Source organism: Poecile atricapillus, chromosome 5 (genome assembly GCF_030490865.1).
Source record: "Poecile atricapillus isolate bPoeAtr1 chromosome 5, bPoeAtr1.hap1, whole genome shotgun sequence".
In the NCBI taxonomy this organism is placed as follows: Eukaryota; Metazoa; Chordata; class Aves; order Passeriformes; family Paridae; genus Poecile; species Poecile atricapillus.
In genome coordinates, this window is record NC_081253.1 from 21,374,011 (window position 1) to 21,400,224 (window position 26,214).

Here is a 26,214-nt window from a genome sequence, read left to right on the forward strand (position 1 = left end):
ACTAGTTGATCTCCCCCAGCACAAAGAGAGGGCATGTCCTGGACTGCCTTCCCGGGAGACAAAACAGCAGAGCTGCATTGCCTACTACAGCTCCCCAGCATGGAAATGCACAGCACTCCTCCACTTACTACTTATGAAGCTGGCTCAGTCAACACATGTTAAAAGAGTGTTTCCCAAGTCAGGGTGAGAAAAATCCAAGAGGTTCCAATAAGTTATCTGCATTTTATTTAAAATATTTGTATCTCTGTTTTCTGTGACCTTCAGCAATGAAATGTTTCCATGCAGCAAGTGTAGCCAAAGACAGTGTGCCATGTGGGTGCCTGCCCTGGAGAGCATGGGTTTACCAGGGGGCTCAGCCCACTGCAGTGACAGCCCATGTGAGGCCACACCTAGTGACTGCATAGGTCAGACCCAGGCAGATGTGCCAGGAAGGTGAATATGCCAAGAGGGACAAATCCACATCTTGCCTGAACTTGGTAGGAGCCACAAGCCATAGCCTGAGGAGAGATAAGGTGCCTCACCCAGCTGCTGCAGGGTCAGCAGTGGCTCCTGGCTCGTGCCAGTGTTTTGGAAGCGGTGCCCAGCCAGCATGGCATCTCTGTGTCAGCTGGCAGCTCTGAGGCAGCCTGCCGCTCAGGCGGCACAGGAACTCACTGGGACCCAGGCAACAGCTGGGTTTGGAGGTTATTGGCCTCCATGCAACATAGCAGGTCTAGCTGAGCTCCTACTTGTATTCCAAATGCAGGTTTATTGCATGAGAGTAGTAATTTAGTGTAGTTCAAGCTAAAAAAAAAAGTATGTATGACATAGCACTGCCATGAAAACATACCCACAAAACCAAAAGCAGCCACATGCCATCATTCAGTACTTGCATTTCCTCTTTAGAACATTCAACAAATCTTCTTGCTCCAGAGAACTGCTGTAATTTGGCCTTGCTAGCACCAGTCTACCAGCAGTTCAGAAGAAAAGAAACTGGTCCCTGCAGGCGGTGGTGCTCAGTGCAGGTGCCCTGAAACAGCAGGTTTTGGAGGATGGCCACCCATTTCCCCTTGTACTTATTTGTAATGAGAGTGGCTGTCACAGTTGTCTAACCCTAGCTAAAGTTATCATCACATCTGCTGAATCCTGTAAATATGGCCAAACCCCTGATCAAACTGGTTGAACGATTTGGTTGGCTTTCAGGGGTAAAACCAAACCAAACTTTATTTTAAATAAATTTGAAGGCTTAATTTAGCACATTGCAGACTGACCTATAAGTCCTAACATCTTTGCTTTCAAAACCAGAATTTGTAATTAGATGGAGAGTTAAGAGCCACTTCAAATCTGAGGCCACAAGCTTCCAGATAAAAAGCAATTTTTTTCCAAACTCAGAGAGCTGTAGTATCTGGATCAAACTCACAGTTGAAAGGAAGCTTTGTATTGATTTTATTAGATCATAAGACATTATTACTCTCATGAAGCCTACTTTCTCTTTTAAACTGCAGCCCTGATGACTGGCAGGGATCATTGTTTTCTTCCACATCTGCCAAGGCCCTTATGAGCAGGCAGGCTCACAGCAGGCTGGGTCACAGGGAATGCCAGTCCAGGCACCCCCACACAGAGAAACAGCCCTGCTTCTGCACAGAGAGGGTAGAGCAATGCCTCAACTCTGCAGTCAAATGCTTCTTCAGGTGAGTCCTGATCCATCAAAACTTGCTATTAGAGAATGCTGTTCAATGCAGACCAAGCTGGTTTTGTGCAGCCAGCATGAATTTGAAGTTTGCCATTAGTACCAGACTTCTGAGATCTGTGATACAAATGAGCATTTCCCTGGCTTCCCACAACTGTTCACGTGAGAAAGCAGCAGGGCCTGCCTTTCCAGGTCCCCCTCTTACACCAGTAGCAGACCTGGTCATTACCCTGCCAGCTGCTAACGATAACTCAATACTTTCCCACAGTGCAGAGTATAATGCACTCATTTTATCTGTTTACTTCCAAGAGAAATATCTCCTCAGGAAACTCAGAAACAGCATTTTCCATTCCCTCCCTGAAAAGTGGAGCATGAAATATACTGTACCATCCATATGGAAATGTTTATTGCCTTTAAAATAACTATTCAGCTTTCATCAATAACCAGAAAAATTCAAAGTCACTATCAACAAGGAGACTGAAATACAGAAAAACAGACAGCAGGGCTGGAAGAGGGCATCTACCCTTCCCCTGAGTCACCATGTATTATATCATTCCTGGCATTACTCATCTCTTTTTTTCTCTAAAAATCTCCACAGATGGAAAATCTGCAATATCCCTCAGTCATCTATCCTGTTATCCTAACAGCTAATGAAGCTTTTCCCAGTACTTTATTTAAACTTGCATTTGCTGTGATTTCATTTACTATTTTTCATACTATTTACAAGTGATACCTAGAAGAATTTATTCCTTTCCTCTTCATTGATATTTGAAAACTCGTTACACATCTCTTTGAACTTCTCCCCTTTAGGCTAAGCAATCATATTTCCTCCAGTCTTTCCTCACAGGTGGTATTTGTGCTGTCACCATTACTGCTGTTCCTGGGACCTTCCATAGTCTGATATCATATGTGAAATGAGTGGGAGTGACAAGTTTAAGTTTGTAAATGCCAGTTTTAAAATACTCATGTTTTCCTTATCCTCATGTCTCCCTTCTTAGAACAGGCCATCCCTTCCTACCCAAACAGATACGTTTGGCTACTGACCACACAATAGTATCACCTTTTTTGGTCCTGTGGAATAATCCTCTGAACTAGTCTTTGCACCAACCCTCATCCAGCAGCAGTCCATCATGCCTGGTAAGAGCTGTGGATCCACGAGTGAAGTGAGACATTTGTTGTTCCTGGGGCTAGCTCTTCCCTCTCACATCTCCCAAGCCTAGCACTCAGATTCCTGCAGACTGTGGTTTCCAAAGCAAGTGCACTGCTGAAACTACACCAAAGCATCAACCCACGTGGACCAGCTACAGACTTAAACTAGAAGAAACCCTAAATGGTTTTATGCTCATGTCTACAGAGAACCAAAATCCCAAATGACTCTGGGACCCTCCCAGCATTAGTTTCTACATGGCCCACTAACCATATGGAAGACACAGTTGGAGTTTACAACACAGAACATTTGAGATAGGAAATAATTGATCTGCTGGACTGCACCAGCTCTACATCAGTACACTGCAGCCTATCTACAGCACATTCTGATGGAGCCTCTGCTGCAATGAGAAAAAAATTAAACCAAAAAATCAAATTAAAAAATAATTAAATTAAAATTAAAAAAGTAAACTCACTGTTCTTTCTTTCTTACTAACCATGTGTTACAGTGAACCTTTTCATACTATACCTGTTTATTAGCAGGAAACTGTAAACATTGCAGGCTTCACTGTGCATAGTTTTCAAGTATAATGTCATCTGCTCTAAGTCAGGACCACTTCAGTTTCACTGTGCCTGGTCATATCATAACTTAGGTCTCCTGACCTACTTGCCAAGCCTTAAATCCCTTCACTGTTAGTCTTGTACTACTGAAATGGGGAAAAAAACCCAAAACAACCCCAAACAGAAAATAACTCACTGCACATGTTAAAAGCTTATGGATTTGGCATAAAATCTGATGTGACCTAAGGTACCTAAACCTGACATTAGGAAAGGTGTGGCACATCAGAGCATGCCTGTAAACTGGCACTGCCATTAATCCTGCCCTGGAGAAAAATGGCTCCTGTATTGTCACACTGCAACCTAAGACATGAGATGGCTCTGTGGCTTCCAACTCTTACAGGCCAGGAATGACAGCCAGCAGATGCACTTCCTGCACTGTGCTCACTCCCTGACTCCCACCCACTCCCTCCCCTCAGTGCCAACCCCACAGGCTCTGTACCTGGTCACCAGCAGGAGATGCTTGCATAGAATAGGAGGTCTGGTAAATTCAGTCCAGAATACACTTTCTGAAGTTAATTAAATTGCAGTAACATTTCCCAGGTTGCACAATCCTGAAGGGAAGGAAAGAGAAGAACTATTAATTGTGAACCATTGGGGATCACAGAGTCTGAGCATGTGTCCATTATGTATTTCCTTGCATAAGTAGAAATTCTGTGTAAGAAAGTGGCAGCATATTGTAAAGAGCCCCCCTCCTTCTAAAGAGGAATCAGAACAGGAAAACACATTGGATGGGCTCTCCACATCTCTCCCTGAGGCCAAAGGACCTAGCTTGTTCTCAAGCAAATTTAAGACAATTCTTCCAACTTCAGCATAGCATACATAATAAAAGCCAACATAAACGGTGGAAGGAGAACAGAAAGGCATAAAAAAACACGGATGTGATGGTAAGACTGAACAGAGTTATCCACTACAACAGCTGCTCCTCGTAAGAGACATGGTTCAACAACTAGCTTTGTAATTAGGAGGTTTCTGTAGTTTAGGCTAGAGAAAAACACATGCAAAAGCTGGAACAAATGCGTGGGGTGAAGAAAAGGAGAGGTAACAGCCTGGAAGATGTGACAGGTGTGCTGCAAATAACGTCCTCACAAAAAATACACTTGACCATTTGATATATTTACTATTAGAACCAACAAAATAAAATCTTTAAAAATCCAGTAATTTTAAAATAAAATGTAAGAACAGTAGCCATTCAGCATTTTACAGGTTTACTTCTATTTAGAAATTGGTCTCAGGACCCCAGTCCCTCAAAGCCATGCAGCCTTTGCATATGCTACGTGGTGAAATGAAACCCGCAAGGGGATTCTGCAAAAAACTCTCTGAAGCTGGCCTATGCAGTTCCAGTTTGCATTAGCTAGTGTTGCAAATCTCCTACTTTTTCCCTTGCAGAGAGTAGAATAACCCTGTGCTATGGATCCAAGAGCACAGTGGACACAAGTTGGACAGTGCAATGCAGCCACATAGTTTTTGGGGAGTAAAATAAGCCAGTGATTAAGGTGACATTGAGTGGTTTATTCTATTTATTTGCAGAATTAAAGATTCTTTAATCATGCTTTCATCTAACTTTGAAGCTCCCTCAAATCAATAGACTTCTGTATTAGCACTCTTGAAGGGAAAGAAACAAGCAAGCAATTTAAAAAAGCATATAGAAAGATTAATTTTTCTTCCATAGATGATATATGCACAAACACATGTACACAGTCTCTCCTCCTGAAGTGCAGCAAAAGAGTAGCCTTTTTTTCCTGAGCACAGAATTTGTCCCCATCTGGTTCCATTTTTTATTATTTTCACTTTTTGGTTTCCTTCTCTCTCATTCCAATGCATATTTAATTCATTTTGTTTAGTCTGTACTCTTTATTCCCTTTCCTCTTTTTGCAGATTTCCTTTTTAATTTGTTAGAGGAAGAAACATTCTTTCCCTGGTTTTCATAACACAAGCTGCTGGAAAGAGCCCATTCAAAAATCCCCCCTCTTCAACAACTCTCCTGCTCTTTCATCCTGGTTGCCTATGTTCACTCCTGGTAGCAGAGTAGAACTGTTAGGGTTTATTTACTTAGGAATGTGTATCAGTTTATTTTTTAATTCCATTTCAAATACCTGGCACAAGCCACTGCATGGAGGCTGAAATATATTATTTACGAGCCATTATATTTAGCTTAAAACAACTCCTAATCTATTTGAGATGAGCCGCTATAAGACAGGATTAGGCTGAAATGAAAATGTCTGCAGTGGGATTTCACTAAATTGCTTTTAAATCACATTCCTAGTTAAACAGTGCTCCAGTGAAGGCTATAAACCCTAATACATTAGAAAGGCTGACTTGGGGCAGAACCTTGGCTCTGAAAACTTGCTGGTTTTACAGAAGCAGGGGACCCCAGCTAAGGCCAGAGCCTTCTCTGCATATAAAGCCCCAAAGATCGAAATAGGAGAGCAAAGCTCGGCAGGGCTGAACCACAGAGCTGTTTAACTGCCCAGGAGCAGGGCCCTGCTATTCCCAGCTTGGCAAGAGCCTCCATGCCCCACAGCAGGGCCAGGTGCAGCATCCAACTGAACGTGCAGGAGGTGGCAGCAGCCTGGTCTGCAGAGAGCCACTGCATTCATCTCACACAGATGTTTCTACACTGAGGTCAGGATGGATGCACTTGGTGGTACAAGGAGGGGGAAAGCTGTGCCACTTAGTCTGGTTTTCTACGTGACCAGAGAAATATTTTTAAAAATATTTGGAAAGAAGTATGGGCAGCTTTAGGGCTTCTTGCCTGACACTCAAATCTCCGATTTTAATGCCTGGCATGGCCTCGTTACAGCACTGTCATCCCCCGCAGCTGCATTTTGTGCGAGCTTGCGGCCACTATCCCTGTCCAGGCCCCTGTGCCTCACAAGCTGTGAGCCTGGGCAAGCAGGGGGGGTCTCTGCAGAGCAAACACCTTGGCCTCCAGCCACCACTGCTGGAGCTGGCTGTGGGGCCACCACCTCCCCTCCCCACGCTCTCCCAGCACCACGTGGACCCCACGCTCGGATTTAGTTTCAGTTCAGATTCTGTGCACTTACTACTGTATTATACATTTTATCATCCTGAAGGTTGTTACCTTTGTAACTTTCACTAAACTTTGCATTTAGGATTTGTAATTAACCACAATTGCCTATCTTTGTGCCGGAGTACAAAACATACATCCCATTAGAGTCTCCCTCTGAGAGGTCCCAAATTCTCTGGCACCAACGTAGCTTCATTTCATTCCTAATGCAATGTGCTCCCAATTTGAAACCCCCCAGCACCGAAAAGTCATGATGAAACTTCTCAACAGAAATCACCAGGAATGAGAGAACACCTTAACAAGAAACCAGGCCAGTAAAATCAAAGCGAGGAGCTATACCCAAGGACACTTGGTACAGCCAAAACAAACTAAATGAAGTTTTCACTACAGTCAATGATTTTAACCTTTACTTGGAAAAGTGCTTTCAGGTATTAACACTGAACACATCTATTAAAAATCCAGGCCTTTAACTTATTTTATGGAAGTCTTAACAAGATGGAGAACATTTCATTCAGACTTCTAATGGGATTGAGGTCCACACTGCTGTTGTACTGCAAGGCAGGCTCCAAGCTTCACACAACCCAAGCTAACCCACAGATGAGCTTCCTATTTTTGCCCTGTAGAGAAATATTTTTGCCCTGCTCTGAAATCCCACGCTGCCTGCTGCCACAGCTGCCACACAGACCACTCCTTATCCGCTGCTGCCAAAAATCACTGAAAATACATGTTCAGAACCCCTGTAGGACAGCTAAAGAGATGTTTTAAGAGAACTAACCTGTGCTATTTGAATCCGTTGGAGGTCACCCAGTTCTGAACTTCCCCAGCAGCTCCAGTCCCATTTCCTGTAGAGGAGCATGTGACACACACTTCCTCACCGCACCTTGCTAGACTCGCTTTGCTTACGTTTTAACATCAGATGAAACAACTAACTGTCCCTCACAACATGTTAAAGAAATTTCTGATCTAATGTTGAACCACTGACATTTCTGCACAGCCAGAAAGCCCTCCTCTACTGCCTTCTGAGTCACTCCATGTTTCAATGGACCTTTTTGTACTATATATTAATACCAAATGCTGAATATGATTCTGCCACAGTATGCTCAGTGTCCCTCCCCCCTTTCTTTTAAAGGGGAAACAAATGCAGCAGTGGAGAATGTAATTACACTGCAGGCGTGGGAAATTTCAGTTCAAGGGTGTTTGTTTACCAGATGTTCAGAGTGGTAGTGAATTGATGAATTCAAACAGATGCAGTCATCAGCAATTTTCAGAAATACTTTCATTTGAATACAGTAAACCAAAGTTTGAATCCTATGAAAAGTAGTTTATGTCCTCAGAAGAGTAGAGATTCTCTCATTTGTAGCAGTGTGAATCCACATTTTGTTATCTAGCATTGGGCATACATGTCTGAACACATCACAAAAGGAAGGACAGTAAAGTTGTGGATTAGAGTACTATGCTTACAGGACTACTCATTAGGTGCTCCTTCATCAGAATTTTTTTTTTAAAGACACATGAATTCTGGAAAGGCAATCCACCTTCCAATCCTAAGTACACCACCAGCAGAATACTGACACAGTCTGGAGATAAAGTTTGAAGACTACCACATCACAGTAGAGGCAGAATGGTCACACCAGAGATAGTGCTCTGCTGGAAGATGCTCCTCGTGGAAAACACTAAAAACTCTTCAATCAAGCTAATGAAGGGGGTGAGGATAAATGTCACATTCCTTTATTTAGTGAGAGCTGAAATACCAACAGACAATGCCTGGGAGACTGATCAGCCTGGCAAGGCCTGTGTCAAAGCAGTGGGTTACAAACCCAAAGGGGTTGCCTTACAGACTGACTGCAAAGATCTGGGCTGGAGCACAATTTGTATTAGCTGTACCTAAGCAGAATGTGAAAACCTTAAAGGTAGGAAGAGAGTGAACAGACAGTGAGGCTGCAAATTTGGAATGCAAATCTTTTGGCAGCAACACTCATTTGTAGCTGTCCTGCCTCCACCATTCAGCTCTCCCACTGCACCCCACAGCTGCCTCGAGTGTGTTGGCACAGTGGTTCCACAGCCTGTGCCATGGACCACATTAGGGAGCTGATCTAGTGGTCAAAAGCTCATTAGATTTTTTTTCTATCCTCTTCTCACTTTCAGGCAAAACCAGACAAGTGCTAGTAGGAAGCTGGCTCTGCCACTATCCAGGCTGTCACACAAAACCATGGCTACAGTGAGAGACCCAGAGCAAGCCAACCGGAGCTGCTTCTTTGCCCATGGGTAGATGAATTCTATGCAATTTCTACATAAATTAAGAGGTTTCAACTCAAATGTCATCTTTATAATTAAATTGTGCCAGATGAAGACATCAATGTTGTGAGCAGCCTCCTGGTGACCACCAGCCAGGGATTACATTCCCATCTGCTGCCTCAGGGCTTCTTACCACTGCTCACTAGTTCATTATTACCAAATGAGGCAAACTAGCGCTGGTAATTTATACCAGTGGGTTAAAATAATTGGAAATGGAGTAACAGTGGTTTTGAAAATCCCTCCTATCCACAGAGATGTGAGAGCAGTGACCTCTGGCAAAGAGGCAGCAACAACAGGATTTACAGAACAGCAGCTAAGTGTTAAACAAATTACCCCCAGCTAATAATGATACAAGTATTTTATGCATAAACATGCATAGAACACACATGCAAAAGGAAATACGTGCATGACTGAAAAGCCCCCAACAAACTAGCCCATAAAATGGATGTTTTTGCATGACACTCACTCACACACCCTTCTTGTGCATGCCCCTCTGAGCTCCTGCAGCTGCTGTAGGAAAGCATGTGCAAACACATGTCTGCAGATGCACCTGCTCTGCCCCCATTGAAGGTTTTGGGCCAAATGGCCAAGGTATTATTTACACTGGAAGACACTTGAGAGCACAGTGAGGCTCGTGCAGCTTAAGCATTTTCTCCTCGGTAAGCGTGCAGAGACATGATACGCCGGACCCCAAGCTTCAGAGGCGCTGAGGGGAAGTTGAAGAGTTCAGGAAGTGGCCATGCTTGCTCTCAGCACACTGCCTCTTTGTCCTCTCCCAGCTGCTCCCCCAGGAGCTTTCAGACAGCCTGGATCCCTCAAAAGAGATGGGTTATTTCTCTTCATTTTAAGAAGGGGCTACGTTTACAAAGTCACTTTTAATGTGTCAACCTCTCTGTGAGGATCTAGTCCCACACAGCAGACTGTGCCAGAGCTGCGCTTGGACTTGCTGGTGGGGCAAATATACTTTTATATCCTCCCCAGACATTTGGGATTGTTCAAGATGGTTGGAATTTGCTCACCCAGCAGGTACCTCGCAGCAGCCTCGCAGCCACTTTTAATCCAAGCCCAAGGAAAACAGCCTCCCTGGGTGCTGCTCCAGCCAAGCTCAGAGGCTGCGTGCCCTTCTGTGGGGCCAGGGAGAGAGAGGCGCTGCAGGGACAGCAAAGGCAGCTGTGTGACACCGGGGGACCCACCGTGTCCACAGAGCTCTTGCACAGCGGGGTTTGCTGAGTCACCGCGGACACCAGAGCATCTGTCAGCTCTGACTGTGGACCGCTAAGACAAGAAGGGAAACATCTGAAGCCTGATCGATTCCGACCCTGTAAACAAACCATTTATTTCTCCATCCTTGTCACAGATGAGGAATCTGTTGGCTGGCACCTTTCAGAGGGGCAAAGCTCCAACAGGGATTTTTGGCAGTCATCACATGTAAGCCAACCACTTGCAACTAATGCTGTCTCACCTTACATATATAAATATATATATATACATACACAAGACAAAACCATCTCTTTAGCTTCTGAGTGGAAAGCATACCTGAAGCTCTCCTTTGTGTACACCTGGGTACTTAAAGGAGACATAGTAACTCTGCAGATGGCACAACTTGTTTTTAAAGCCATAAATTGGCTTCTCCCCACTTGTCAGGCGATCAAACAGTGTTTGATTTACGAATAAAGGACCACCCCAGCAGCACAAGTTGCACAGTGGCCTGACAGATAAGCTACAGAAGGATGTTAATAGACATTGATGTAAAGCTATTTACACAAATGATTTGCTTATCCTGTGCTACAGGGATAAGAATGCAATCGTGGGCTGTGAGGTTTTTGGTTTAGATTAGAAACTTGCACTATCCACACATCTGAGTATACTGGACATGATGATCCAGACTAACAGAGCATGCTGAAACCCAGCATTCAAAACCAACACATACTTTTTGCTTTAGAAAAATGGGCCCTATTTATTCACTATACGGAAACTCACCCCATTCACCAGTATGGCTATGGCTGTACACACAGACAGAAGAGTGGATATGATGGAGACCGTTTTCTGTCTGGAACCTGTCACCAGCAAATTTGAGCAATTAACATCTCAGTGCTCGGGCAAAACAATCTGTACTGCCCCGACTTTGAGCAGGCACAACACAGGCGAGTGCAAGAGTAAACCATCATGTGGGACTGTGAACATGCAACCACAAACCAGCCAACCAAGCCCAGATCTGTCAGCCAAATCACCAGAGCCAAGCACTAATACAGAGGTGTTCAAACTTCAAAGCAGGAGTACGGTCGGCAAGAGTTTGTTGAAAGAATTACAACCAGAAACTGGGACTTCTCAGTAGCATATAATCCCTGCTGTTTCCATTTCCTCTTTCTCATTATCGGCACAGACGGGGGCTGAAGATTAGTAAACAGTGGGTGTTTGGGGTGAATTAGAGCATGTGTGATGTAGAGCTAGGTATCCTGGTGGCATCTGTGTGACTTCAGAGAGATGTAAATATTTAATGTTACCCACTACATTTCTTCAAAATGATGAAATATTAACACATTCCTTGGGGGTGGGGAGAATCATACCAGATAAAACAGGGAATCTGTTTTGTCCCTCATCCATGATGTGAACAAAATCTGGTCATCACAAATGTTCTGGCAGATTGACACTCTCTAGTCATGTCTATGTGGAAAATGGAGAGTTTTTACACTGATCCAGTCCTGTCTGAAAAAAATGAACCCCCCCTCTCCCAAACACAACAAATTCTGGGCCAAAGCCCTTTACACAGCTATGTGCACATGAGATTACATTTTCAGCTGTCACCCCTGGGTTTAGTCACAGGCTATTCTTTCAGAGGAGGGCCACATAAATAAAATCCATTCCTAAAAAAATGTACTTTTGCCTAGAAATGCCTATGTATTTCATGAGTAAAAACTGCTGAACAGACAAACCTTGCTCTCAGAGTTACTTGTCCTCCCTGCTCCTTTAACACAGACATTAAGAGACTCCTGAAGAAGAGTTCTGCAGTGCATATGTATTATTTATACATATATATGTAATTAGGTATATTTCTAAAATGAGAACTATATTTGTGTGGAAGTCCCTTCATATATCATTGTAGGTATTTCTAATAGCCTTAATATGTTCTCAGGAACCAAAAAGGAAGTTTTAATAGGAGTGCTGATTGTGGCTTCCAATCACATAAGATCTGATTTCTTAGTTTGTAGCTTTTTTATACAATGAAAAAGCTTTTTTATCCACAAGCTCTGACCCTACCAAAGAATATGGACTTACTCAGCAGGTCAACCAAGAGAGAAACAATCCATGCTATCTTTCCATAGGGTATTTTCAACACTGTATCCAGTAAAATCTGTTGAGCTGTTTTTCTAGAGTAGTATTTGCTATACTTTTCCAATGGCATGCCTAGGCTTAAAGAACTTTTTCTCAATACATAAGCATTGCTACGATGGCAAAGTTAAAATACATTTATTATTGAGCAACTTGTCTTCAACTATTCACTAATCAGAAAGTTTTCAAAGTATTCACCTGAATATTTGATGACAAATTTTTATATACTTGGTTATTTCAGTAGAAAACATCAACTGGTTTTAGAGGATCATACTTGAATCTGAGTAATATTTTATGTTCAAACTTCCCATCAACATCTGTGTACATATATGTACATAGATACATACAAGTACATGCAAATAAAGCTAGACAAATCTACACCTTAGAAATCATGATCTATCAGAACACCACACATTTTAAAGCCACACAAATAATATTCATTGATAACAGCAATTTTTCATCTGACACAGGTCATACAATTTCAAGCTGTTATCGATGTTTATTTCCTCTTTACATACTGAATCTCGTAGCCAAAGCTCACATCCTCTTAATTTTTTTTAAAGGGAAAGCAAGTCCCAGTCTTTGGGAACTTCAGTCCATTTCTTGCATTCTTCCCATTGGCACATATTCCACATCAGGAATAACTAGATGCCAAATATAGCACAGATGGGAGTCTATGCATAGTTGCTGGGTAATTATAAAACAGAATCAGCTTCTCTGCTGTGTTACAGATGAGATTTTATCTTTTGTTTAGCTACAAGTGCCAGCAGTCCCATATTGATTTGAACTATATCCAAGTAAGGTGAGCAAGATCAGGTCATGCACAAGATCAGACCACATCTTTGTGTTTTACTGACATTTATTGACAACTATATTCTCCCCACCCCCCCAAAAAAATCAAACAAACAAAAAAGCCCAAAACAAAACAATACGAGAAAGGGAGGCTCAGTATATGAATACAAATATACACTGCATATCGCATTATAATTTAATTATTTGTGCAGTTACTATGGATTAGTAGAGTTTGCCACTGTGATGTTGGAGAGCAGTAGTTTAAAAAGTGACAGAGAATTGCAGAGGCCATGAACAGCATCCAGATAACAGCCCTGGAGACCAACATTCTCTGTTTCCTTAGACACTGAAAAAAACTCAGTCCTGTTGTGAAATCCTACGTCTCACCCACATGTGAGGGGCAGCCACATGGGACACAGTCAACCAAGACTGCTCACACCACTATGCCCACTGCTGGCCCTGGTCTGAAAGGATCACTCATTAGCCATCAGGGAACAGCCTCAGTCCTTGGTGACAACCTGACTACTTCATGATGGCTTTCAGCATGGAAGTCATGCAATGACATTTTGAGCGGAAGCTTCTATCTTACAGACCTGGGGTTACCAACACATTGTACGTAGACTACACTTCATCTGACAGAAAGCAATGTTTAGTCACAGCTCACCTGGCTTAGAGAGTAAGCTGCTGATTTAGAAATGAAACACCCTATACTGCCATTCACCAAAACCTGGTTTCATCAACTGCTGAAACTGAGTCAGTTATTAGGAGACTGCACTCAGGAGACAAACCAGCACCTCTGCCTCAAAAGCATTTGTGAATATCTTACTGTTCCCACAGCCAGACAAATAAAAGGAGCTGGACTTATGACGCAAATTCCTGTAACACGCTTGGGAACTGACAGTCAGGCAGCCCAAATGTGAAGGCTGAGCTTGAAAGCAGAGGCAGCAGTATGATATTCTGGCTCAAAACAGCTTGGCACCTGATCTCCCTCATCAGCAGAAGTTCAACACACAACCATAACTGAACATGCAATCATCTGTCTGCATCCCCCTCAACATGTGTTTTGTTTCTTCTTTCCTCTTCCACTAGCAAAAGACCAAGTAAACAGTAGAAAACTGAAAAAATAAGTTTACAATTAAGTTTATGGCTTATGGCTCCAAGGGCATTACCCATGCTCAACAGAAACCCCAAACTGTGCAGTTTGAAGCATGGCTGTCTGAAAGAGTGCTGCTAAAAGAGCAGAAATGCCTTACAGTCCAATTTCTAGACTATTCAGCAAAGCTGGCTGACTTTCCTGAGAGGCTGTACCACAGCAGTGACTTAGAACAACACAGAGAAAAGCAGCAAAAACCTCCTAAAACCCCTCCTGCTTGGCCTGAAAACTTAGAGCTGCCCAGAGTAAGTGGGACACTAGAGCCTGGGTCCCTTTGGGTAGCAAAGATTAGTCATGGACATTTTGGTAGAGCCCAATGGTTCCAGTTGGTCTGGGGGCCAAGTCCCAGCAGCCCCAGCACAGCTCCTTATGGAGGATGAATTGCAAGCTGATATTTCTGTCTCTCTCTCAGCAATGCCTCAAAGCATCCCTGTGCTCTGTGGGAGTCTAAAGGTGTTTTTTCACCTGTTCCCTGTCACTACATGCTGCCAGCAGGGGCTCAACTGTACCAGCTGTGACACAGGCTATATACATCTACTTGATGTTTCACAATGTTACTAGTTTGGATTTAAGTGAACTTTGTGACATATTTAACTTCAGCCTCTTTGCTGGTAAATGGGACAAAGACTATTCTCTCAACCTCAAATGCCAAAGCCAGCACTTTGCCCCGCTTTGGGAAATTTGGATTCTGAACACCCTTGGCTGTCCCAAAGGCTACTTCCATAATTAAACCCTTAAGAACTATTTAAAAGTTCTTTTACACTTGCCCTATACCAGACATTATTCCCTAGTGGCAGGGCCTGAAATCCTGATCCAATGCATGTTAGAGGAAATGACAATGATACCAGGGGTCACATGCTCCATTGAGAAATGAAGAAACCAGAACCTGCACATGCCAGACTTAATACAGAAACTTAAGCTGTAAATTTTTGTCAATGTCACTCAGTAGAACTCAGGTTTATGCACCAAACAAGCCTGCAGATAATCTGGGTTTTTCCTCCCCAGCACAATCATGTAACAGTGACCCTGCAAAACTTTAAAGCAAAGATGCCAAGGGCACTGGGGCTTTAGAGCAGAAGAGTCATCCTACCTTCAGAATGGTGATTTCCAAAAATAACCAGCAGTGTCTACCAGACAAGAGAGGGAGCAACTCCAGAAGATCTAAGGAAAACAGCTTGGAGGAAAGTCCTGACCTTGTCTGGAGCAATCCTGCTCCACTGGTGTCACCTCAGCACTGATCTTCCGTAGCAACCCACATCAAGAGTGGGACTGGGCCCAGGTTACACCTATCAACCCTTCTGCTAGTTCAGAGTGATTTGTTTTGTCTTTTTTCTCACTTCCTAGGGCATAAAGCCTTGCTTGCCTCATTAAGAAATTGCAGTGGGATGTTTCTTTATTTCTGTCTAAAGGGGAAAAAAGTGAAAATACAGTTTTGGGTTGTTTTTGGTTTTTTTGCTTTCCCTTTTTGCAAGTTTTTCCATTATATTCTCATTTGCTTCTGTCCACATTTCACAGTGGATGTCCTGGAGCAAAGGCCTTGGAAGCTGTAAATGCTGTGGTATTAGATATCGTGTGGTATAATTACCATGGCTTCTTTAGTGCCTCCTCAGTCTGGGCAATTAGTGAGTGGATGGTGAACAAACATTTTTTGAGAAGTACAAAAGCTTTCAAATAAAAAAAGAGCAGTCATAAACCATTCTCACTATAAACTCCATTATTCCTCCTAAGAGGAAACTTTCTTGGGGAACTTCAAGTAACACAAAACAGAAGACAATGACAATTCTTTCCCTTAGAAACACAAAATCCCTCAGTGTTCTCATTTAAGTACTGCACATGATGACATCCAACTGGGTTTTACCCTGCAATTCACTTGCATTATCAGGGATGTTCTGCTAAACCACTGGCACATTTTAGATGAATAAAGAGGGAACTTGTCCAGTCATCTCAAGCTGTTTGTCAGTTATGGAACACTTCATTTTCTAGTTCCCTATAGCAGCTCAAGTTAATTTGTCTTCCTCTTGACAACAGTCAGCATGCACACTTTTTTAAGGACACACAAATTTAAAAAAAAAAAAAGGAAAAGCTGTAATAAAAATTGGAGACACTGATCCTGCAGAGAGCTGCTTGGAAAAGGATAACCACTAAATGAGAAAATAAGTATTGCTCTAGTTCCACCTAAGGGTACAAGTAAGTACGTGAGTAAGTATGTGAGTATGCAGCAACTCCTCTGAGTAAGATGTTTCACTTTGAAAATCATTACCTGGTTTAGTTCTAATTTCAAATAAGATAAGAACATGAGTTGTTCATTCATACCCAAGGGACACTGGTCAATTCAATTAAGTATTATCTATTTCAAGCAAATTGGGTCCATGAAGCAATTACTTTGTCCCTCCCTCACTTATTAAGATCAAATGAGGATTTTTTTATTTGAAAATACAGTAGGAAGTTCCAAGTGATAATTATTAGTGGATTGTTTCTGCCTAGTATTAAAACAAAGGTTTGGGGCTGCCTGCTGCCATTTGAGAGTTTCAGATTCCAAGATGCCATCAGGATTAATGACTGGAAAAGCTGTATTTTTAAGGAATATTTTTTTCTGTTTCAAAGTAGTAATGGTCTAGAATGGTTTAAAATGTAACCTAGAGATATAAACAATGATAAACTGGTAGGTGTTGCCTGTGTGCCTCAGTTGAATGACATTCTCTTTAAAACTGAAATAATCACACATGGATACCATCACATTGCTATAATTTGATTTTTCATTTCATCCCGTTGGAATAGAAAATATACTCTATAGGGCACTACTCAAATGCATTCCCTGTCTCAGGGGTCTTAAAATCAAACACAAGGCATATGGCCATATGAAATACACAAAGCAACATCTGACCAAACAGACATCCATGTAAAGAGACCACTACATTAAGTCATGCAAGCTCACTTATAGTGAGCAAGTGGCTTCTTTACTTACAACATACACAACACAGCAGCCTTTATGGGTCACATTTAACACTTCCTTTGAAAACTGTCTTCAGTAACTTCAGATGTGAAAGTAAGAGTGAAAATTCTCTATTTTGCATTTCTATGCCAGAAAAAATAGTTTGGGGAATATGTTAGGCAAAGTCCTACATATTCTACCATATACTACACATGGTAGTATATATTCTACATATATTACCTGGTCAGTGCTGGGTAATCAGGATACAAGGAGAGCAATGACTGATGTCACCGTACTCACCCCTTCAGAGTCTTTCTCGCCTGGGGAGATCTTTAAACCAGGAAAAGAAAAGATGATAAAAAAACAACCCCCTGAAAACAAAGCCAGAGTCTGGATCAGAAAATTCATTACATATTCTACGACTTAAAAGTCAGAACCACAGGAGATTAAGTTCTTGTAACCTCAGGTTCAGTGAGGAGAAGCGCACCCTGCTAACCAAATCCTGCAATGTGCTGAGCCGGAATCATGAAACTGGGGGCAGATGCTGGATCTGCGAGCCTCAGGCTGATGCTGCTAACACACCCATGTGCACTGCAGGTATCTCCCTTGCCAAGACATTCCAGGCTTTCAGCTCTATACACGTAAAGATGCCTTTTCTAAGGCTTAAAAGACACTGTTGTATTCAGCCATATCCCCAAGCACAGCTAATCTGGGATACATTTGTGAGCACTCACACTTGTCTTGCTTCCACAGCAGCCAGGCATAGCACCCATACCCATCTTCCAAGCACAGCTGCCCAGACAAATCAGGTTTATGTAGCTGATATGCTCAGCTGTTCCAGGGCATTACTCTGACAAAGCTCTCTTCACAGAACACCAAGGCACATGTCTAACTGGACAGCAGGTTGTGGCAACAACAAAATAATGCATTATCCTATCTGATTTCTATGACTTATAGGATTTCCCCAACTTGCCATGCTTGCTGATGCCCTCTTAACATTTAGGGATTTGTGTCAACTGAGCTACAAAACTGATCTGTTGTTGTGGAGAATAAGCAATGGATAGATCTGCAGAATGACGCAAGGCTCCACTGACTTTTAGTTATGCTTATGCAACCCCACAGTTCCACAGCTGCTAATACTTAGCAGATGACCTGCGTAAGTGCTAGACAAAAAAAAAAATAAAAAAATAATAAAATAAGAAGAGATTCCTTCATCACTTAAAAAACAAGCTACCAAAACAAGAGTAATGATTTTTTTTTCATCTGACATGGCTTTCTTTTTCTCCTCTGAACAGAATATAAAAAAATGCAGCATAACAAATGCAGCATAACTTATAACTGAAGATCTGAATGGTGCCTTGTTCGTAGCATTTGGATTTGAAACACAGATGCAGTTAACTCACAGCTTAACTCCTTCCATGATACTCTCTGAAATGCTGATCTCTGTTCTTCTAAGCTTCCAGATTTTTAAGAGTTTGAGTGATTTTTCTTTTTTAAACAAAGAGAGATTCAAACTTCAATTCAGTGTACAGCTTTGTCTGCTATTTTCTGCTCTTTAAAAATATGAGATTAATTGTTGTGCAACTAACTGGGAATAACATCACTTTCTAAAAATTTCCTTTGCAGCTCTTGTCTTTATTTCACCAAATTATTTTCCAGATCAAATTTTCTAGGTTTCTGAAAAAGTCAATGCACTACATTTTTCTTTAGTACTAAAACTCCCTGTGAACATGACAGGTAAGGCAAAAAATAATAATAAAAAAGGAATATGGTATCTCTCAGCAGGCGTCTGTTGCCAAGTGATCTGAAAATAGTCAGGTAGGGAAAAAGTTTTATGTGTGAAGACAAAATCTTTTAGCAACCAAGGCACTAGTCTGATGGCCAAGAGATTTATGATCCTCTCCCAGCACTATTACTGACCTGCTGCTATGAGACTTTGGGCAAAATTACCTCCTTATGCTATGCTTCTCTACATACTTCTACATTTTTTAAGTCTTTATTCAGAATTCTCAAGGCTATTTTCAGGTATTTTAAGACTACCTTTATTCCCACTGGTTTTGGGGACAGACAAAGGCAGCCATGCTTCCCCTGTAATGCAAAAATATGGCATACAGCCAGCTGGAAGGAACTGCTGGATCTCATCTAGTTCAGTGCAGAGCTAACCTGGCTTCAAGCAGATTGCTCAGGCCTTATCCAGTTTTTAGACCATCTCCAACAACAGACTCCACAATCCCTCTGGACAGTCAGTTTCAGTGGTTAGCCCCCACTCACCACCAAGGACCTTACTGGAAATTTTTGTACGAAGCAGGACACTGTGCCAAGGAATGTGACTTCTGTTTAGGGCTTGCTTCTGGCCTCATTAAGTCAGGGCCCAGAAAAATACAGAGAAGCCTGCTCCACACTGCCTGCTCTTCATGGCAAGAGGATTTCAGCTTTCAAAATATTACGATGAGGGAGGAAGAGGGAATCACCCCATTTCCTGAACTTATCATAAGAGAAACATGCAGAAGCTATTTCAGGCTCACTGAAGCTGCTAAGAGCATTTATTTTAACATCTGTACTACTTCCCGTTAAAGAATATCCTGTAGTTTCTTCAACAGGAGTTATGTGCTCAACCTTAGCACAAACAGAAAGAGGGCTCTCATGAAAAGCATGCATGGGCAGACAGGACGGCCCTTCTCATGGGCTTTATCCCAAGAAGGAAATGGTGGGAGCTACAGACATAGACACACTGAGGAGATTAAAGATGAGGGGTGCCACATGAGCACATTAAAACTTAGAAACTTCTGCTTCTACGACATTAGTAGTTTAAGGAATTACAAAGCTATACATTTTAACTTCAAAGCGTACTTATGTGTAATTGGATTTTTTTACAATTGTAATTGTAAAATGAAGAGCACTAATGAAGTTGTGGCAGAGTTAAGTGTTACAAAACAGACTCTCAAACTACCCCTTGTGCTTCCCATTTATCTCCTTCCAGGAATTAGGAAAAGCTTTATATTCTGAACTCCTTTGATCTCTCCAATTTAGACGAAACTGCTCCCCCACCACTTGTGTCTCCAGCCTTAGAGACACCTGACTAATCTTTGTGAACTGTGTTGGATGAGGCCCAAGGACAGCTGCACTTGCAGACTTGTGTGCCTGCAAGGATGAAGACCAACTCCAGTACCTTGCAGGGCCTTGATGTTCAGGATTATTACCACTGATAAAGATAACCTTTTTACTATTCAGATTTCACTCTCGGCTCAGCAGCAGCAACACAGTCCTAACAGAGGATCACAACAGAGTACTAACACAGTAAACAGTTTGTTATTCTCCTTCCTCCTCTCATATACCTCTGTCAGATACCCAGACATGTTCATGCATGTACCTGGTGCTTCATGAGAGCACTTCGCTATCATACTGGTCACTAGAAGAACACAAATTACTTTAAACCAAGCCACTAAGGCATGATTATTGACATCTTTATTAAGTTTACTTTTTAATAATGCCTTTTCTGGGCTATCTGCCAACTAACAGTTCAGCAGTTATTATTCAATAACAGGTTTTCGAGTACCTCTTTGAAGTAAGGAGCTAAACAAGTAGGTGTTAACTGCACACAGGACAGACAGCTGCCTTGAAGATCTGTGGCTACTTACACTACGAACTTCTTCAGTACTACCAAAATCTGTTCTACCATCCCAGAATTTAATTATCTCCCCATATACTGGGTCTCCACACCCCTACTCAAACACAGTTAGCACCATGGATTTTGAACCGAGATAGTAAACAGGCCCTTTTTATAACAGATCCCACAGACCAAATGTTAGAGTGCACCATACGAAGGAAATGAGAAGGTGTTGGAGTCAAGAATAAGAGAAATCAGTAGAAAGAACACAAAAGTATTTAATTAGATTTAAATTTTGATAACACTTCATTATTGTGACAAAGCTGTAATTAAGATATGTTTACCTTGGCAAAAGCATAAGCTTTAAAGAAACACGCCCTTCTGCTGCATCAATATTTTATATGGTTTCTATACACGAGTCCATTAACCAGATGAAGATTCAAGGTAGTTAAAAGCACAGAACATTTCTCAAAGCTGCTGCATAAAGACATTTTACTAAATTGTACATGTACACCATCAACAATACATGTGCTCCAAAGGAACCCTACGCCTTCCTATCATGTCACAAATGTCAGACAACACCAACATACACTCTTTTCTCCACACAAAGCGGATGGGTTTATACAAGCAGGGTAGAACATTAAATAGCTGTTAGAACTTTATGCAGTGTAGGTAATGGGGAGAAATACAGCAGCATGCTCCCTTCTCAAAGGGATTAGCATTGCTCGTGCTTCTCAGCAGTTTTTTCGGGGCCTGGAGATCATCAGGTGTAAAGACCATGGCTGTTATCACAGGTGGGAAATTGCTCCTTCCATAGCCAATACCTTTTCTTAGGTGCACACTTCCATTTCTGACTGTACTACAAAGGTAAAAGCAATGGAACCCTGCTGGGGTAGGTAACTGGCTTTTCCATTAAAAAAAAAAAAAAAAAGGTTTAGTAGTCTTGTAGCCATGCAGTCCCCAAAGACAGTACCTTACTACCTGATGCCATTCAGAGAGTAAACTAATCCTGGAGAAAGTTAAAAGTGTAATTTCAGAAGAAACAGCAAGGCAGGAGCAGTAAATAGGACTAGAGAGCTTTGACTGCTTTAACTGCCAGTTGTTGGGGTGAGGGATCTCAAAGCAGGTTGCAGGGGAGAGTCAGCACAGGGCTGAGAGGGGACTTCTCTACAGACAAGGGAGTAGCTGCGCTCTCTTTTTCTCCTTACTCAGACTTCAGAGCTTTTCAGCACAGCCCCACAGGTAACTGTGAGAGGCCAAAGCAGCTGCAGTACAGGCAGAGGAACAGGTGAGCAGCAATAAGACCTAAGAGAAGGGTGGGAGGGACAGGAGCAGAGGCAGGAATCTCTAAGCTGCCAAGGATAACACACAGAGAAACTACAGTCTCCAGGCGCAGCCCCTGTCCCAAAATGCCTGCACTCCAGTCCAGGCCAGCCACAGGAACTGGCGTGCCTCTTGCTTCACATTCCTCGGAAACTTGCCTTAACCAACTATGGAAATAATCATTTCATGTACAACACGGAGAATACACATTTGACAAACAGATGCCAAGGGCAGCGTCCTGCTCAGCTTGAGGTCAGAGAATACTGAAGAGCCTAGAAGAGTGAGGCAGAAAGACACACATAATAATTGAAGAACGAAAAGCAGCACTTTTTGGAGGAACAATAACAGGGATTCAAGAGATACAATCTCGTAATTTTAGGCTATTTGCTCTCACTCTAGCTAAACAAATATTTAAATAATATTTGTGCATACATAAAGAGCTTTTCCTCTCCATTTGTAGCTTTCCTCTTGTCCCTCCCCAACCCCCCATACTCTCTTCCTGAATCTCCCTTTCTGTGTCTGTCCTCCCCCCTCACGTGCTCTCTTTGGACAGAGGGCAGAAGTGCTTTGGAACAGCTGCATTTCCTCCTCATCTGCTCCTTCCCCTCACAGCAGAGGGGAAAGTACATGCCAGCTCAGCTTGCCTCGTGGTTCATGGCACTCGAAAAAGAGCACTGCCAGAGCAGCTCTGCCATCCCTCCCACCTGCACTGAAGGCAAGGCTCCCAAGACGAGGCTCTGAGAGCACCTTCTCTTTTTTACATGGCCTCCTGGGTCTCTGCACCATCGTCCCCAATTTGGCTTGGAAGAGCTAGTGGACAGAAGAAACATAGGGGAAGGTTGACAGAGTTAAAAAGGGTGTGAATGAGAAGCAAAACACACTGCCCATCCTCAGGAGGTCAAAACTGAGAGCAGTTGCTTATCACAGCCCTGTCTTTGAGAATACACTTCGGGAGAAAAGGAGTAATTTAGAAGTTCCTCATAGTGGGCTCCTGAACATGCCCACCGTGGTGCCAGAGACAAGTGCTGTTATCAGGTTTGTTTCAGAGAGGCCACACAAACAAGCTACGTGGTAGCTGAGGAACACCTACTCTCTGAGAAGGCACATAGCCCCGCACTCCAGAAGGTGTTCGTCAGAAGATCAAACAAGGCCATTAGAGCAGCAGAGGCAAACAAGTGCAAGACAAGCTAAAACCTGAAGACTGGTTACTTGTGGTTCCGTAAGTTGATTCCTTCCAAAAAGCCCCCAAGAGCCAGCTCAGAGGGCAGAGACCTACTTTGTTGACTCCACCATAAAGCCTAACTACACAGCCCACCTCAACATTCGCTGCAGATGAAAGCATTTGAGGGAGGCAGCAACACGAACACCTGCGGGTGTGACCAACATTACGATGCCCTCCGCGGGTGCCACCCGTGCAGGCAGCGGTGTGTGCCGCGGCCCCGGCGTGGCTCTCCCCACCCTGAGATGCCAGGCAGGACCTCACAGCCCTGGCTGGACAGCAGCAGAGACGGACAAGGATGGCACCAGGCACCTCCCCGGCGGTCCGAGCTGCCAGGGGGGGCCGGGGGCTGCGCCCAGCGCCAGCCGCCACCGCGGGCAGGCGCCCAACCCCGGGGGAAGCGGGAATGCGAGGGGAAGCGGGGAGGGATGCCAGCCTGCCAGCACGGCTTCGGGAGGCAGGAGGAACGCGTCCAGCCCAAGACAGAGCAGTCTGGAAGAAAAGAGAGAAAGAGCAGACGGGCACGAAGCTCGACCCTTGGACCCGCAGGGCGCTCGTCCCGCGGGGCCGGGGGTGCCGAGCCGCCCCAGCGGCCGCCGGAGCCCTGCCCGCCCCGAGACCCCCGCCCCGTCCCGCCGGGAGCCCCGCGCGGCTCCCGCAGCCCCCTTACCGCGCTCCGTGCGGGCGAGGCGGCGGGAGGGCACGGCGGGTCCCGCCGGCGCTGCAGCCGCTGCGGCGGCCGGGACATGTTGGGCCGGGCGCTATTTATAGCGGCAGGAAGCGGCGCGGCGCGGCTCTGGGGCGCCGCTCCCCCGCCGCCCGCGCCGCCGCACATGCCCCGGCCCCTCAGAGCGCGGCCGGGCCGGGCCGGGTGGGTGCCCCCGCCTCCCGGGGCTGTGCCCCTTGGCACGGCCGCTCTCCCCGCAGGACGGTCCTTCCCAGGCGGCGCGGGGTGCCGGTGATGGCGCCCGCCCTTCTGTGCTCGGTGCCCAGTGGGGATTCACAGCGGTCAGAGTTACAGAGAGCCCCCTTACAGCGAGATGGGTTCGGGTCCCTAAGTGCCAAGGGCTGAAGTGTGACTTGGGTGGCTCTGCCGAGGACACATCCCGCCCAAAGCCCCGCCGGGCCCTCGGCCGTGCCCTCAGCGCAGGGGCAGCTCTGCTTTCCGTGCCGCCCCGCGCTGCCCGGCCCTCGGCACAGCCCCCGCTCCTCTCGGCCCTGCTCCCGGGGCTGCCCTGGGCCACAGCCTTCTCAACACGCTTTGTGTTCCCTACCTGACTCCGATGGCCTTGATGGCAGCCAGCAGGGAAGAGGGAGAGTAGAAACGTAATTAAACAGTGGGAAAGAGGTGCTCGCTTTTTCCCTGTTAAGGTTTGCAGTATACTGTAATGCGGGAAGGTCAATTACCCCTCTGCAGGATGCTCCAGAAGGTATTTGTGTTTCATACCTCAATTAACTCATGCAGAGATTGCTTTGCCAGACAAGCAATCGATTCTGTTCTCTTTTCCCCCTTAGCTTGACTGAATGTTCTAGAAACAAAATTTCTGTTAATGTTTTTATGTCCAACGATGAGGTTCTGGATGGAAAAATGCCCAAGTATATGTAATGGGGTCGCTTGTGCATATAGAAACAAAGTTTGAAGTGCAAGAACTGTGTCCTGGATGTCTCTTTGAGCCAACATCAATCTCACCTGCTTTTGTCTCTGTAGGATTTCACATTTTGAAGGTGTTCAGATGGTTTTTGTTTACTCCGTGCATAGACATGGTCCAGCCCAGCAGCTACATAACACTGTTACCTAAAATAAAAATGTTAGGGACAGGTATCCTGAAGAACTGAAACATGCTCTTGATTCACTTGTAGCAACATGTCCCAGCAAGGTCAAAGACTGAGTAACCTGTGTGCTAGGTTAACCTGCTGCAACTTTCATGTTTTCACCAGGAGATGAGCAGTTGCCTGAGGCACAGCATTATGGTGAGACATGCTGTCATAAGAGTAATAGCATTACTGTGCTGTCTTCAGTAGAAGGCTGGAAAACTTGCCAGGCTTTTATGTAGGTCATTTCTCTGTTTCTGTGTCATTGTATGCTTGGAGCATTACAAGACAAACAAAAACTGGTACAATTTTTTATGTGTACCTTTTTCTGACCCCTGCACACAATGTAGATTAGCTTGCAAGCAAAAATTTCAGTGCTCACAAATAGTAAAACTGCAGGTACTCTGTGTTTACTGTCTTTACAGTCCCAAAGCTCCCTCAAGAGGGTCACAAATCCACATGAGGTTCCTAAGCACGGCAAACTGCATTTGGGTCATTGGTTAGCTGAAAAGTCACGTAGAGGCAAACAGCTTCCTCTTGTCCACATGCTGGGGAAGTACTATGTGATATGTTTGTTCCAGGCTCCATATGGGATAAATAGCAAACACTGATACAGATCTGCTCAGCTTTTAGAAGCTGGGAAGATGTGCCACAATGGGAGATCTGTGCTGGGATGACAGGAAATGGTTACAACCCTTGCTAGGAAAGAATTGTCCCTTTACAGGGAATCCACGGAGTGATCCATCATCACTGTGCTGCAGTAGCCTATGAACTTCTTTGGACTTTTGCCTGCTGGTCAGGCTGACCTATTGCATGGTGACAAGTGAAATTGTCCTGTTCTTGCTGTAGAAAACCCACCTGCAGCCAGCAGGACTCAGCGTGGCTCTCACAGTGAGCATGGAAATGCTTGTCTACAGGTTGGTTCTTTTCCATAGCTGTCAGTCTCTTAAACTTTATCAGGAACTGAAGTACGATCATTTTAGAGAATCTTTTGCAAGGCAGTGCACGATTGCCTTTTCTGTATTTGGGATTTGAATTCCAGAAAGAGATGAGTACTCCAGAGCTTTGTTAGGAGTCAGTGTCTCTGCAACCTTCAGGTGACAGAAGCTTGAGAGGCTTTGTATCCATTTCACAATTTTTAAGAAAAGAAAGCAGCATGCCTAGGGGCCTGGAGGCTGTGCTAGAATTTATCTAACATGAGTAAACATATGAAAATGTGAGGTCTTGTGACTGGAGTCAGGGACAGCAACCTTCCAAAGTCAAAAGCATTTCTGATGTGCTAAACTA

At 44.0% G+C, this 26,214-nt stretch overlaps 1 protein-coding gene across 4 annotated transcripts in view; it reads right to left on the reverse strand.

Moving 5' to 3' along the window:
• Positions 1–23,976, reverse strand: part of WIPF1 (WAS/WASL interacting protein family member 1) — a 54,818-nt gene extending 30,842 nt beyond the window's left edge. Inside the window, exons 1-3 of one of the 4 annotated variants that reach the window (XM_058839917.1) lie at positions 23,786–23,976; positions 22,601–22,706; positions 3,876–3,987 (exon numbers count right to left, since the gene is read on the reverse strand). The gene's annotated coding sequence lies outside the window, so the exon portion shown is untranslated. Of the gene's footprint in view, positions 1–3,875; positions 3,988–7,239; positions 7,261–17,206; positions 17,228–22,600; positions 22,707–23,785 lie in introns of those variants that run through there. The other 3 variants (XM_058839916.1, XM_058839919.1, XM_058839918.1) reach the window with 3 other exon arrangements.
• Between the last annotated feature and the right edge of the window lie 2,238 nt (positions 23,977–26,214).